Source organism: Ranitomeya imitator, unplaced genomic scaffold (genome assembly GCF_032444005.1).
Source record: "Ranitomeya imitator isolate aRanImi1 unplaced genomic scaffold, aRanImi1.pri SCAFFOLD_161, whole genome shotgun sequence".
Classification (NCBI taxonomy): Eukaryota; Metazoa; Chordata; class Amphibia; order Anura; family Dendrobatidae; genus Ranitomeya; species Ranitomeya imitator.
This window is the reverse complement of record NW_027194775.1, coordinates 33,081-49,388: the sequence shown is the minus strand read 5'-3', so window position 1 is coordinate 49,388 and position 16,308 is coordinate 33,081.

The window sequence follows — 16,308 nt, the reverse complement described above, 5'->3', positions numbered from 1 at the left end:
CGTAGTTTATTGCCCAGCCACGTAGTATATTGCCCAGTCACATAGTATATTGCCCAGCCACGTAGTATATTGCCAAGCCACGTAGTATATTGCCCAGCGACATAGTATATTGCCCAGCCACGTAGTTTATTGCCCAGTCACGTAGTATATTGCCCAGTCACGTAGTATATTGCCCAGTCACGTAGTATATTGCCCAGCCACTTAGTATATTGCCCAGCCACGTAGTATAGTGTACAGCCACGTAGTATTATGCCCAGCCACATAGTATATTGCCCAGTGACGTAGTATATTGCCCAGCCACGTAGTATTATGCCCAGCCACGTAGTATATTGCCCAGCCACGTAGTATTATGCCCAGCCACATAGTATATTGCCCAGCCACGTAGTATTATGCCCAGCCATGTAGTATATTGCCCAGTCACGTAGTATATTGCCCAGCCACGTAGTATATTGCCCAGTCACGTAGTATATTGCCCAGCCACGTAGTATATTGCCCAGTCACGTAGTATATTGCCCAGTCACATAGTATATTGCCCAGTCACGTAGTATATTGCCCAGTCACATAGTATATTGCCCAGCCACGTAGTATATTGCCCAGCCACGTAGTATATTGCCCAGTGACGTAGTATATTGCCCAGTCACGTAGTATATTGCCCAGCCACGTAGTATATTGCCCAGCCACGTAGTATATTGCCCAGTGACGTAGTATATTGCCCAGTCACGTAGTATATTGCCCAGTCACGTAGTATATTGCCCAGCCACTTAGTATATTGCCCAGTCACGTAGTATATTGCCCAGCCACGTAGTATATTGCCCAGCCACGTAGTTTATTGCCCAGCCACGTAGTATATTGCCCAGTCACGTAGTATATTGCCCAGCCACGTAGTATATTGCCCAGCCACGTAGTATATTACCCAGCCACGTAGTATATTGCTCAGGGACGTAGTATATTGCCCAGCCACGTAGTATATTACCCAGTCACGTAGTATATTGCCCAGCCACGTAGTATATAGCCCAGCCACGTAGTATATTGCCCAGCCACGTAGTATATTGCCCAGTCACGTAGTATATTGCCCAGCCACGTAGTATTATGCCCAGCCACGTAGTATATTGCCCAGTCACGTAGTATATTGCCCAGCCACTTAGTATATTGCCCAGCCACTTAGTATATTGCCCAGCCACGTAGTATATTGCCCAGCCACGTAGTATAGTGCACAGCGACGTAGTATACAGCACAGTCACGTAGTATATTGCCCAGCTATGTAGTATATTGCCCAGCCAGGTATGTAACAGGTTAAAAAATAAAAAAGAAACATATACTCACCTTCCGAGGGCCCCTTGTAGTTCTGTCGCCTGTGTGCGGTGCACGCGGCAGCTTCCAGTCCCAGGGTTGGTATGAGCGCAGGACCTGTGATGAAGTCGCGGTCACATGACCGTGATGTCATGGCAGGTCCTTCTCGCATACCATCCTTAGCACCGGAACCTGCCGCTTGCACTGCCAAGGACAGGACGCGACGTCGGAGGGTGAGAATAACGTGTTTTTTTATTATTATTATTATTTGTAACATTAGATGTTTTTACTATTGATGCTGCATACGCAGCATCAATAGTAAAAAGTTGGTCACACAGGGTTAATAGCAGCGTTAATGGAGTGTGTTACACCGCGCTCCGGTAACGCTGGCATTAACCCTGTGTGAGGGCTGACTGGAGGGGAGTACGGAGCGGGCACTGACTGCGGGGAGGAAGGAGCGGCCATATTGCTGCCGGACTGTGGCCGTCGCTGATTGGTCGTGGCAATGGTCGTGGGCGTTTTGGCATGACCCATCAGCGACTTGGATTTCATGACAGACAGAGGCCGCGACCAATGAATATCCGGGACAGACAAAAAGACGGAAGTGACCCTTAGACAATTATATAGTAGATGTTTCAACAATCTGCACGATTGAATCTTTATTAAAAGTTGTGCAAAGTGAGAATGGACAGGATGGATTTTCCCCTTTACAAATGCTATCGCTTCATCCAAGGTAAGTCTTCATTGCTAAATCTAAACTTACAAAAAATAAACATTACTAATTGTACATTATATGAGTCATTGCAGTCATAAATTTCATTCGACAAGAGCCTGAATTTATGGCTGGATCTATTGGTATTTGGATGTACCTTATAGCCCTTACGTGAGATTTTCCCACTCGCACACATTTCCTCATACTCTGCAGATAAGACATCTGAGAAGATCTGAGATAAACATTTAAGACGCCACGTTTGTCCTGTTGTCGTGTTCACGTATTGTAAAAGCGCAGCTACAATTAGGCCAGAAACCTCAGCTACATGAGCCAGAACTGAGCTTTAGGGCGTGTGCACACTGAGTCTTTGGAGCAGAAACTGAACGGAAACTCCAAGTTTTTGAGGAGGATTTTGGAGAGTTTCCACTCAGACTCTGCTCCAAAAACTTCTAAAAAATCTCAGTGTGCACAAATCCTTACAAGGATCAGCAGACAAGTTTCCGCCAGACTTACATGTGTCTCTGGCTTTTCCTGCATCCAAGTTCTGTGTCCAAGGTCTTCTTTAGGTTTAGACATTGACTTTCAACATCTTCCAGTCTCAGCGGTGGACACCGCAGACCCTCGCACATCGCGCTTCCACACAGGTCTCCTCTATCCAGACGACTGATGAAGGGCAGATATTGACCGAAACGTCTCTGATTTTTCTAGAATTTCTACATTCAATCAATAAGTTCTTGAATACAAATACAAGAGCGCCAAGTATGTCTACATCACAGATCAGAGTCGCTGTCTGCAGGTAATGTTATAGAGAAGATATTCCTTCATCTTTACAATAGCTGTTTTCATACGTTTTCTTTTAATGAGTATTGCCTGTAGAATGAAGGTCTGCAACTATATGGTGTCAAACACCTCACTTTACAGCTTAAAGGGTAAGTCTACTTTGGGGCAACATGCTTTACTGTTTTCTACAGATGTATTCTAAATAAAAAGTTCAGTCACTTTATAAATACATTACATTACTGATCCTGAGTTACATCTGTATTATACTCCAGAGCTGCACTCACTATTCTGCTGGTGCAGTCACTGTGTACATACATTACATTACTGATCCTGAGTTACATCCTGTATTATACTCCAGAGCTGCACTCACTATTCTGCTGGTGCAGTCACTGTGCACATACATTACATTACTGATCCTGAGTTACATCCTGTATTATACCCCAGAGCTGCACTCACTATTCTGCTGGTGCAGTCACTGTGTACATACATTACATTACTGATCCTGAGTTACATCCTGTATTATACTCCAGAGCTGCACTCACTATTCTGCTGGTGCAGTCACTGTGTACATACATTACATTACTGATCCTGAGTTACATCCTGTATTATACTCCAGAGCTGCACTCACTATTCTGCTGGTGCAGTCACTGTGTACATACATTACATTACTGATCCTGAGTTACATCCTGTATTATACTCCAGAGCTGCACTCACTATTCTGCTGGTGCAGTCACTGTGTACATACATTACATTACTGATCCTGAGTTACATCCTGCATTATACTCCAGAGCTGCCCTCACTATTCTGCTGGTGCAGTCACTGTGTACATACATTACATTACTGATCCTGAGTTACATCCTGCATTATACTCCAGAGCTGCACTCACTATTCTGCTGGTGCAGTCACTGTGTACATACATTACATTACTGATCCTGAGTTACATCCTGCATTATACTCCAGAGCTGCACTCACTATTCTGCTGGTGCAGTCACTGTGTACATACATTACATTACTGATCCTGAGTTACATCTTGTATTATACTCCAGAGCTGCACTCACTATTCTGCTGGTGCAGTCACTGTGTACATACATTACATTACTGATCCTGAGTTACATCCTGTATTATACTCCAGAGCTGCACTCACTATTCTGCTGGTGCAGTCACTGTGTACATACATTACATTACTGATCCTGAGTTACACCCTGCATTATACTCCAGAGCTGCACTCACTATTCTGCTGGTGCAGTCACTGTGTACATACATTACATTACTGATCCTGAGTTACATCCTGTATTATACTCCAGAGCTGCACTCACTATTCTGCTGGTGCAGTCACTGTGTACATACATTACATTACTGATCCTGAGTTACATCCTGTATTATACTCCAGAGCTGCACTCACTATTCTGCTGGTGCAGTCACTGTGTACATACATTACATTACTGATCCTGAGTTACATCCTGTATTATACTCCAGAGCTGCACTCACTATTCTGCTGGTGCAGTCACTGTGTACATACATTACATTACTGATCCTGAGTTACATCCTGCATTATACTCCAGAGCTGCCCTCACTATTCTGCTGGTGCAGTCACTGTGTACATACATTACATTACTGATCCTGAGTTACATCCTGCATTATACTCCAGAGCTGCACTCACTATTCTGCTGGTGCAGTCACTGTGTACATACATTACATTACTGATCCTGAGTTACATCCTGCATTATACTCCAGAGCTGCACTCACTATTCTGCTGGTGCAGTCACTGTGTACATACATTACATTACTGATCCTGAGTTACATCTTGTATTATACTCCAGAGCTGCACTCACTATTCTGCTGGTGCAGTCACTGTGTACATACATTACATTACTGATCCTGAGTTACATCCTGTATTATACTCCAGAGCTGCACTCACTATTCTGCTGGTGCAGTCACTGTGTACATACATTACATTACTGATCCTGAGTTACACCCTGCATTATACTCCAGAGCTGCACTCACTATTCTGCTGGTGCAGTCACTGTGTACATACATTACATTACTGATCCTGAGTTACATCCTGTATTATACTCCAGAGCTGCACTCACTATTCTGCTGGTGCAGTCACTGTGTACATACATTACATTACTGATCCTGAGTTACACCCTGCATTATACTCCAGAGCTGCACTCACTATTCTGCTGGTGCAGTCACTGTGTACATACATTACATTACTGATCCTGAGTTACATCTTGTATTATACTCCAGAGCTGCACTCACTATTCTGCTGGTGCAGTCACTGTGTACATACATTACATTACTGATCCTGAGTTACACCCTGCATTATACTCCAGAGCTGCACTCACTATTCTGCTGGTGCAGTCACTGTGTACATACATTACATTACTGATCCTGAGTTACATCTTGTATTATACTCCAGAGCTGCACTCACTATTCTGCTGGTGCAGTCACTGTGTACATACATTACATTACTGATCCTGAGTTACATCCTGTATTATACTCCAGAGCTGCACTCACTATTCTGCTGGTGCAGTCACTGTGTACATACATTACATTACTGATCCTGAGTTACACCCTGCATTATACTCCAGAGCTGCACTCACTATTCTGCTGGTGCAGTCACTGTGTACATACATTACATTACTGATCCTGAGTTACATCCTGTATTATACTCCAGAGCTGCACTCACTATTCTGCTGGTGCAGTCACTGTGTACATACATTACATTACTGATCCTGAGTTACACCCTGCATTATACTCCAGAGCTGCACTCACTATTCTGCTGGTGCAGTCACTGTGTACATACATTACATTACTGATCCTGAGTTACACCCTGCATTATACTCCAGAGCTGCACTCACTATTCTTCTGGTGCAGTCACTGTGTACATACATTACATTACTGATCCTGAGTTACACCCTGAATTATACTCCAGAGCTGCAGTCACTATTCTGCTGGTGCAGTCACTGTGTACATACATTACATTACTGATCCTGAGTTACATCCTGTATTATACTCCAGAGCTGCACTCACTATTCTGCTGGTGCAGTCACTGTGTACATACATTACATTACTGATCCTGAGTTTCATCCTGTATTATACCCCAGAGCTGCACTCACTATTCTGCTGGTGCAGTCACTGTGTACATACATTACATTACTGATCCTGAGTTACATCCTGTATTATACCCCAGAGCTGCACTCACTATTCTGCTGGTGCAGTCACTGTGTACATACATTACTGATCCTGAGTTACAACCTGTATTATACTCCACAGCGGCACTCACTATTCTGCTGGTGGAGTCTCTGTGTACATACATTACATTACTGATCCTGAGTTACATCCTGTATTATACTCCACAGCGGCACTCACTATTCTGCTGGTGGAGTCTCTGTGCACATATATTACATTACTGATCCTGAGTTACATCCTGTATTATACCCCAGAGCTGCACTCACTATTCTGCTGGTGCAGTCACTGTGTACATACATTACATTACTGATCCTGAGTTACATCCTGTATTATACTCCAGAGCTGCGCTCACTATTCTGCTGGTGCAGTCACTGTGTACACACATTACATTACTGATCCTGAGTTACATTCGGTATTATACCCCAGAGCTGCACTCACTATTCTGCTGGTGCAGTCACTGTGTACATACATTACATTACTGATCCTGAGTTACATCCTGTAGTATACCCCAGAGCTGCACTCACTATTCTACTGGTGCAGTCACTGTGTACATACATTACATTACTGATCCTGAGTTACCTCCTGTATTATACTCCAGAGCGGCACTCACTATTCTGCTGGTGGAATCTCTGTATACATACATTACATTACTGATCCTGAGTTACATCCTGTATTATACTCCAGAGCTGCACTCACTATTCTGCTGGTGGAGTCTCTGTGCACATACATTACATTACTGATCCTGAGTTACATCCTGTATTATACTCCAGAGCTGCGCTCACTATTCTGCTGGTGCAGTCACTGTGTACATACATTACATTACTGATCCTGAGTTACATCCTGTATTATACCCCAGAGCTGCACTCACTATTCTGCTGGTGCAGTCACGGTGTACATACATTACATTACTGATCCTGAGTTATATCCTGTATTATACTCCAGAGCTGCACTCACTATTCTGCTGGTGCAGTCACTGTGTGCATACATTACATTACTGATCCTGAGTTACATCCTGTATTATACTCCAGAGCTGCACTCACTATTCTGCTGGTACTGTCACTGTGTACATACATTACATTACTGATCCTGAGTTACATCCTGTATTATACCCCAGAGCTGCACTCACTATTCTGCTGGTGCAGTCACTGTGTACATACATTACATTACTGATCCTGAGTTACATCCTGTATTATACTCCAGAGCTGCACTCACTATTCTGCTGGTACCGTCACTGTGTACATACATTACATTACTGATTCTGAGTTACATCCTGTATTATACCCCAGAGCTGCACTCACGATTCTGCTGGTACCGTCACTGTGTACATACATTACATTACTGATCCTGAGTTACCTCCTGTATTATACTCCAGAGCGGCACTCACTATTCTGCTGGTGCAGTCACTGTGTACATACATTACATTACTGATCTTGAGTTACATCCTGTATTATACTCCAGAGCTGCACTCCCTATTCTGCTGGTGCAGTCACTGTGTACATACATTACATTACTGATCTTGAGTTACATCCTGTATTATACTCCAGAGCTGCACTCCCTATTCTGCTGGTGCAGTCACTGTGTACATACATTACATTACTGATCTTGAGTTACATCCTGTATTATACTCCAGAGCTGCGCTCACTATTCTGCTGGTGCAGTCACTGTGTACATACACTACATTACTGATCCTGAGTTACCTCCTGTATTATACTCCAGAGCTGCACTCACTATTCTGCTGGTGGAGTCTCTGTGCACATCCTGTGTATTCTTGTCACAAGCAATAATCTTATTGCTGATCGAATAGAAAAAATGTGAGCAATGTCCTTGTTGCCATCTGACCTCAGTCTTCTGTTATTTGACTGTTGGGACAGAATCAGAACTAGAGGTGAAAAGTAAACTACAGTTTATGTTCTGAGTTTATTTGCATTTTCAGTCATTAACCATTTGTTTGCGTTGCTTAACATCTCTTTATCCTTGTGAGCAGCAGCCTAATGAATTATCTGTACTAGCTTGAATTCTGCCACATTGTTTGCTTAATGGTAATGTGACTCATCAGATTGGGATTATAACAAAGAATGTCCGGCCACAGCATTTACATAAGACTAATGATGCATTACTAATTAGGTAGGAGCAGGGGCAGCGTAACTACAACAGGTGCAGGGGTTGCAATCGCACCCGTCCCTGCAGCCTAGGGGGCCTAAAATTCCCTTTGGCCCATAGAAAAAGACTATTACTAAAATATAAATGTAAAACATGATCTCCACACAGTTAAGGACAGAACTGGGCAATTGGAAAAAAGAGTTGGTGTGGTTGAAAATACAGTTTCTGCGTCTGCGCAGCACAATAAGGAGATCACGAAAGATATTGCTGCGATTTGGAACAAAACGGATGATTTGGAGAACAGGTCCAGGCGCAAAAATGTCCGCATTGTCGGTGTGCCAGAACGATGCGAGGGCAAAAATCCTACTACTTTTATTGAGGCCTGGATAAAGGAGAAAGTTGGACCGGACATTCTGACTCACTTATACGCGGTGGAGCGCGCTCATAGGATCCCGGCCCGTCCCCTCCCCCCGGCCATCCACCAAGGCCTATTTTGCCCAAAATACGGTACTTCACTACAGAGACAACAGTCTTCGGTTCTCAAGAGATCTCCCTGAACTAACTATTGACGGTTCTAGAGTTTCATTTTATCCGGATTTCTCACCGACAGTGCAGAAAATGAGAGCAAAATTTGTTGATATCAAAAAACGGCTGAGGGCTCTTGGCCTGAAATACTCAATGATTTTCCCGGCTAAATTGCGGGTCGAGGCTGGGAATAAATCTCTTTTTTTTCTGGACGCTATGGAGGCAGCTGATTGGTCGGATCTGAATGAACAACGTTTAAGAAGAGAGATGGACGACTGCAGTGGGGAAAAGTGAACTTTTAGACACTTTAAGGCTACTTTCACACTAGCAGTTTTTTTGCAATACGTCGCAATGCGTAGTTTATGGCAAAAAACGCATCCTGCAAAGTTGTTTGCAGGATGCGTTTTTGCCCCATAGATTAACATTAGCGACGCATTGCGACGCATTGCCACACGTCGCAACCGTCATGCGATGGATGCGCCGTGTTGTGGCGGACCACCGGGAGCAAAAAACGTTAAATGTAACGTTTTTTGCTGCCGACGGACCGCTTTTTCCGAACTCCTCCCCCACCTCCCCGCACCTCACAATGGGGCAGCGGATGCGCCGGAGAAATGCATCCGCTGCACCCGTTGTGCGGCGCATTCACCGCTAGCGTCGGAATCTCGGCCCGACGCAATGCGACGGGCCAAATCCGACGCTAGTGTGAAAGTAGCCTAAGTTGTCTCTGTGCTCAGATGGTCGCCTTGTGCTGTGGGGTGTTATCCTGTAAAATGTGGGGGGCGAGATGGGAACTAAAACGCCCGGTGTTGGGGTTTTATCTATTCCAGAGGGGAGAATACGCTTCTTCTGAATCTAACACAATTTATAGTTATGTTGGGAGGGGTTGTTAGGAGGGTGGGAGGTAATGGGGGGGTGTTAGGTCCTTTGATATGTGCACACATGTCAAAATAGGTTTGTCTAAGATTAACTGGATATTGTTGTGTATGACTAAAACTAGTAGTTCTGGGGGAGGTTAGGATTCTTAGTTGGAGTGTTGGAGGGATGAAGTCCCCAGTAAGAAGACAGGCGTTTTTTTTCTTTTATTGCGGATCATAAACCAACGGTAATCTGTCTACAGGAGACGCATCTTATCCGAGAGACACTCAATATTCTAGATAAGAGATGGATGTTGGCGGGATATCACTCCACTTATTCCCAGTATTCCAGAGGTGTCAGTATACTAATTGGACGGGTGCTCAGTTTTCACGTAATCAGGTGGTGGTGGACGAGGAGGGGCGGTTTGTTATTTTATGTTGTACCTTGTCTGCAGTTACAATGATACTCATATCTTTATATATTCCTCCGCCATGTAGTAGTAGGATCATATATCAAATCCTTACTATTTTGAGAGGTTTTCCAGGGGTCCCATATTTAGTGGTGGGTAATTTCAATAACATTTTAGATGCCCATTGGGATAGAGGTAATCACGCACCTATAAATCCGGAAGGTAATTGCGCACCATTTAGGGCGCTCCTGCAAAGACTAGTTTAACTGATCTGTGGAGATGCAGGAATCCCGAGGTGTATCAGTATTCATGTTTTTCCCCTACTTTTACTTCCCTATCTCGTATCGATCTGGCCTTGGGGGGTGGTCTCATGCTGGGGAAAATTAAAAATGTTGAATATTTGCCGAGGACAGTGTCGGTCCATTCACCCCTGTCCATTGTGATCAAGGGGGATGAGGCGGTGTCACGGGGTGGGCCTCTGTGGCGCTTAAATCCGTTTTGGTTGCAGCGAGTGGATAAGACTGATATGTTCACCTCTGAATTACAGGAATTCCTTCGGTTTAATGAGAACTCAGCCTCTAGTCTGGTGGTGTGGGAAACTCTGAAGGCATGCTTGCGTGGTATGTTTATTCGCGAGATTTCAAAGATTAAGTCTAGTTCAAGACAAAAATCTAAACTTGTAAACTTGTACTTCAGGAGTTGGAGGATGCAGAGCGGGCTTTCTCAATGCAGGTCACCCCTAACACACAGAGGAGACTTAAAGGGAACCTGTCACCTCCAAAATCGATGGTGAGGTAAGCTCACCATCATCAGGGGCTTATCTACAGCATTCTGTAATGCTGTAGATAAGCCCCCAATGTATCCTGAAAGAGGAGAAAAAGAGGTTAGATTTTACTCACCCGGGGCGGTCCTACTCCGATGGGTGTCTCAGGTCTGGAACAGCGCCTCCCATCTTCATTCCATGACATCCTCTTCGGGTCTTCACGCTGCGGCCCCGGCGCAGGCGTACTTTGTCTGCCCTGTTGAGGACAGGGCAAAGTACTGCAGTGCGCAGGTGCCGGAAAGGTCAGAGAGGCCCGGTGCCTGCGCACTGCAGTACTTTGCTCTGCCCTCAACAGCGCAGACAAAGTACGCCTGCACCGGAGCCGTGGCGTGAAGACCAGAAGAGGACGTCATGGAATGAAGATAGGAGGCGCCGGAGCGGACCTGAGACACCCATTTGACCGGACCGCAGCGGGACCGCCCCTGGGTGAGTATAATCTAAACTCTTTTTCTTCTCTTTCAGGTTACATCGGGGGCTTATCTACAGCTTTACAGAACACTATTTCTAATAACAAATCACCAGGGGTGGATGGCATACCAGTGGAGGTCTATAAAAAGTCGGTTCTACTCCCAATATTATTGACTACAATTAATGATAGCCTCGGGCTTGGGGTCCTTCTGCCTTCTACTATTACTGTCTTACCAAAAAAAGATAAGGATCCTACCCTCCCGGCCTCGTATACACCAATTTCCCTTCTGACAGTAGATGTTACGCTATTAGCAAAGGTGTTGGCCATTCATCTTTCAAAAGTCGTGGAATCTCTAATACACTCGGATCAGACGGGATTCATGTCTCGTAAGTAGTGTTGAGCATTCCGATACTGCAAGTATCGGGTATCGGCCGATATTTGCTGTATCGGAATTCCGATACCGAGTTCCGATATTTTTGTGATATCGGAAATCGGAATCGGAAGTGTTCCCAGTCATCTTCGGCGTGTGCGGTGCGTATGGTTCCCAGGGTCTGAAGGAGAGGAAACTCTCCTTCAGGCCATGGGATCCATATTCATGTAAAAAATAAAGAAAAAGAAAAAATATGGATATACTCACCCCTCCGACGAACCCTGGCTGTCACCGCTGCAAGCGTCTGCCTCCGTTCCTGAGAATGCAGAGAGTGAAGGACCTTCGATGACATCGCGGTCACGTGAGCGGTCAGGTGAGCGGTCACCTGACCACGACGTCATCGAAGGTCCTTCACTCTCTGCAATTCTTAGGAATGGAGGCAGACGCTTGCAGCAGTGACAGCCAGGGTCCTTCGGAGGGGTGAGTATATCCATATTTTTTTATTTTTATTCTTTATTTTTTACATCAATATGGATCCCAGGGCCTGAAGGAGAGTCTCCTCTCCTTCAGACCCTGTGAACCATCTAGGATACATTCCGATATTTGTGTCCCATTGACTTGCATTGGTATCAGGTATTGGTATCGGCGATAGCCGATATTTTTTGGATATCGGCCGATCCCATCCGATACCGATACTTTCAAATATCGGAAGGTATCGCTCAACACTACTCGTAAGTCAACGGCCCTTAATGATAGAAGACTATATCTCAATATGCAAGTGGGGGCGGACAATGTGGGGAGGAGGGCAGTTCTGTCCCTTGATGCCGCTAAGGCATTTGACAGCGTGGAATGGAAATACCTGTTTGCTACGCTTCAGTGCATGGGTTTTGGTCCCGGCTTTATTGGTTGGATTAAGCTTTTGTACTCAGAACCGTCGGCAAGAATACGAGCGAATGGACTGTTATCTGAACCCTTCAATCTGTATAGTGGTACGAGGCAGGGTTGCCCTCTGTCTCCACTGCTTTTCGCCCTGAGGGTGGAGCCTTTGGCTTCGAGGATAAGACTTAGCTCAGAAATTGAGGGGTTTAGATACGGGACACCTTGGGCTGAAAGGTGGCAGATGAGGTTTAACAATGATAAATGTAAGGTTATACACATGGGAAGAGGGAATCAATATCACCATTACACACTGAACGGGAAACCACTGGGTAAATCTGACAGGGAGAAGGACTTGGGGATCCTAGTTAATGATAAACTTACCTGGAGCAGCCAGTGCCAGGCAGCAGCTGCCAAGGCAAACAGGATCATGGGGTGCATTAAAAGAGGTCTGGATACACATGATGAGAGCATTATACTGCCTCTGTACAAATCCCTAGTTAGACCGCACATGGAGTACTGTGTCCAGTTTTGGGCACCGGTGCTCAGGAAGGATATAATGGAACTAGAGAGAGTACAAAGGAGGGCAACAAAATTAATAAAGGGGATGGGAGAACTACAATACCCAGATAGATTAGCGAAATTAGGATTATTTAGTCTAGAAAAAAGACGACTGAGGGGCGATCTAATAACCATGTATAAGTATATAAGGGGACAATACAAATATCTCGCTGAGGATCTGTTTATACCAAGGAAGGTGACGGGCACAAGGGGGCATTCTTTGCGTCTGGAGGAGAGAAGGTTTTTCCACCAACATAGAAGAGGATTCTTTACTGTTAGGGCAGTGAGAATCTGGAATTGCTTGCCTGAGGAGGTGGTGATGGCAAACTCAGTCGAGGGGTTCAAGAGAGGCCTGGATGTCTTCCTGGAGCAGAACAATATTGTATCATACAATTATTAGGTTCTGTAGAAGGACGTAGATCTGGGTATTTATTATGATGGAATATAGGCTGAACTGGATGGACAAATGTCTTTTTTCGGCCTTACTAACTATGTTACTATGTTACATGAGAGGAGAAAGTGGCTTTCTACGCCGATGACGTTCTCCTGTTTTTGGCTGACTCTGACGAATCGCTCAATGGAGTAATGTCAGTTTTTGCTGTGTTTGGGGCTATATCAGGTTTGGCCATATATTGGGAAAAGTCTGCTATTTTACCATTAGACCCAACTGTGGTTAGAGCTCCACAGGTGCCAGTAGTGTCATGTTTTAAATACCTTGGTATCAATGTATCAAACAACATATTAAATTATGAACGCTTAAATCTTTCCCCGCTTGTGGCTAGGATTAAACAGAAGATTAAGGCCTGGACTAAGTTACATTTGTCAATAGTTGGGAGAGTGAACCTGTTGAAAATGGTGATTATGCCTCAGCTTTTATGTGTTCTTCATAACTCCCCAATTTGGCTTCCCCAAAATAGGTTCTTTAAAATTAATGCACTGTTTAGGGAACTTATATGGTTGAAAAAGGGTACGAGAATTAAGTTAGAGCACTTACAAAGGAGTAAGGAGGAGGGAGGGTTGGCATTGCAACCGCCGCCCCTTCGGCCACACATGGAAAACGGATCTTCTTATTTTGAACGCTAGGGCCCCACACAGATAGCGCATCAACAATTGGAAATAAATGAAGCAAAACCCGATTCGCCCACCATCCCAGCTCTCTCCAGAAAACTGGCCACTCAGCCAACAACCAACTCCCCTGAAAAAAACAAACCAAAACCGCGATCGTCCACCACGGTGATGAACAAACCTAATGTCTCAGCATTTACTACCGGATCGATCCAGATAGATCTTCCGTTTTAGCTCTGCAAAAATTCTGCCCAAACTGCCAAATCGTCACGCAATTCTTTCTTTAATCTGATGAAATGAACAGGCGATCTGATGCCTACAGTTGCCAATGATAACCTTCGACAGAAAGCCCGGCCCATCGGCATGATCTGGCAGGCGAAATTCAACTTGCCCAGCAAAGATTGTACCTCTCGCAGTCTTAACTTTTTCGCCCTGCGTGCTATCAACACTTCTTCGCGCAACGCGATAACCTTGTCGTCGGGCAATCTACAAACCATCTCTATGGTATCAATCTCGATCTCCAGAAAACTCAAAACAGTGACTGGACCCACAGTCTTGTCTGCAGCTAACAGAACCCCGAAACTGTTAGCCACTCTCTCCATCGTATGCAATAACAACGAGCAATCAGCAGTCTGCGCCGAACCTATAGATAGAAAATCGTCCAGATAATGAATACACGATTCCCGTCCCAACACATCCTTAACCACCCATTCCAAAAATGTGCTAAAGGTTTCTAAATAAGCGCAAGACAGAGAACAACCCATAGGAAGACAGCGGTCAACAAAAAATCCTTCCTCCCAGTAACAACCCAATAGATGCATACTATCAGGATAAACTGGCAGTACCCTAAACGCCACCTCAATGTCTGTATTTGCCAACTTTGCACCTTCACCACATAAGCGGACCCAATCCATTGCCGTATCGAAAGACGTATCACTGAGCCCAATTGAGGATCAATACCGTCATTTACCGATGACCTTTTTGGAAAGGACAAGTGATGTATGAGTCTGAATTTATTGGGTTCCTTCTTAGGGACCACCCCTAACGAGGAGACTCTCAGATTAGGCATGGGGGCCAGCCATGCTACCGAGGGTGACTTCTTTCTTTAACTTATCTGTGACTACCTCAGGAAATTGTAATGGCGACTTCAAATTCTTTGTGGAAAAACTCGCTGTTGACTCAACAAATGGGATCCGAAAACCCTCCCTAAAACCCCCTTCCAACAGAGCAGCCGCCTCTGCATCAGGGTACCTATTTAGAAAGTGCCCCATCTTTTCCAGACGAATTGGAGTCGCTCCTTTTTTCAACTCCATCCCCCCCTTTGTCTACCTCCCTTAAAACATTTTGATGATCCATGTGTGCCCCCACATGATGCACACTCGTGTTTGAATTTACATTTCGCACCAAATCTGCGTGACCCTTCATTCAATGCGAAACCCAGTCCTCTCTGCATAGCCGCTGAGTGTCCCGACTGTCCTGAACCCCCAGCGTTCCCTTGAAAAGACTGGATACCTGACCCCAACCGAGATGGGACCATCACCCTCATCCAAAGAGCTATGTCTTTTTGGTCCCAACGAATGTTAGGCCTGATTGCCTTTCGTTGACGAAATTGTTCATCGTATCTCAACCAGCCTTGACCCCCGTAAACCCGATAAGTTTCTCCTATGGCATCCATATAACAAAAAAGGCCTGAACAATTCTCAGGGGCCCTCTCACCAACAACACTAGCCAAAATGGCAAACGCCTGGAGCCAGTTTGAAAAAGACCTGGAGATCAGTCGGTACCTCCCCTTTTCCTCGTCTTCCTTTTTAGAATCGTCTTTCCGCAATCTATCTAAATTAAATCGCTCCAAGGGGAGTAAAGAAAATATTTCAACGTACTCACCTTTCCATATTTTTCCCCTCATCTAATTTTTTTAGATGCGCTCCCAATGTGTAGATATACTTCACCCCGTGCCGCATCATCTAAGCGTATTAAAACCTCTTTTTCCTTCTCCCCTTCCGATGCATTAACCGACGCCAAACTGACTCCCAACACTACATTATCGTTCCATGAACCCTCTGACAGCCCATCCCTTGAGCTTACGCTACTGCCCAGCGGACCCCCAAAACCTGAAGTCTCTCTGGGATTCCCGATCCACGCCGCTGGCGGGGGCGTCCCTACTTGAGCAATCCCGGACCCCCATAGCGAAGCCAAGTCTAAGCCCGTGCATAATTAAACCCAAACCCCCGCCAACTCCCCCTGTAAACAAATCCCTGCTACTATTCACAGAGGAAGTTAACACAGGAGTATAAGAGAAAAAACGTTCGCTCTCACCTAGCTGCCCGAGTGCTGTGGA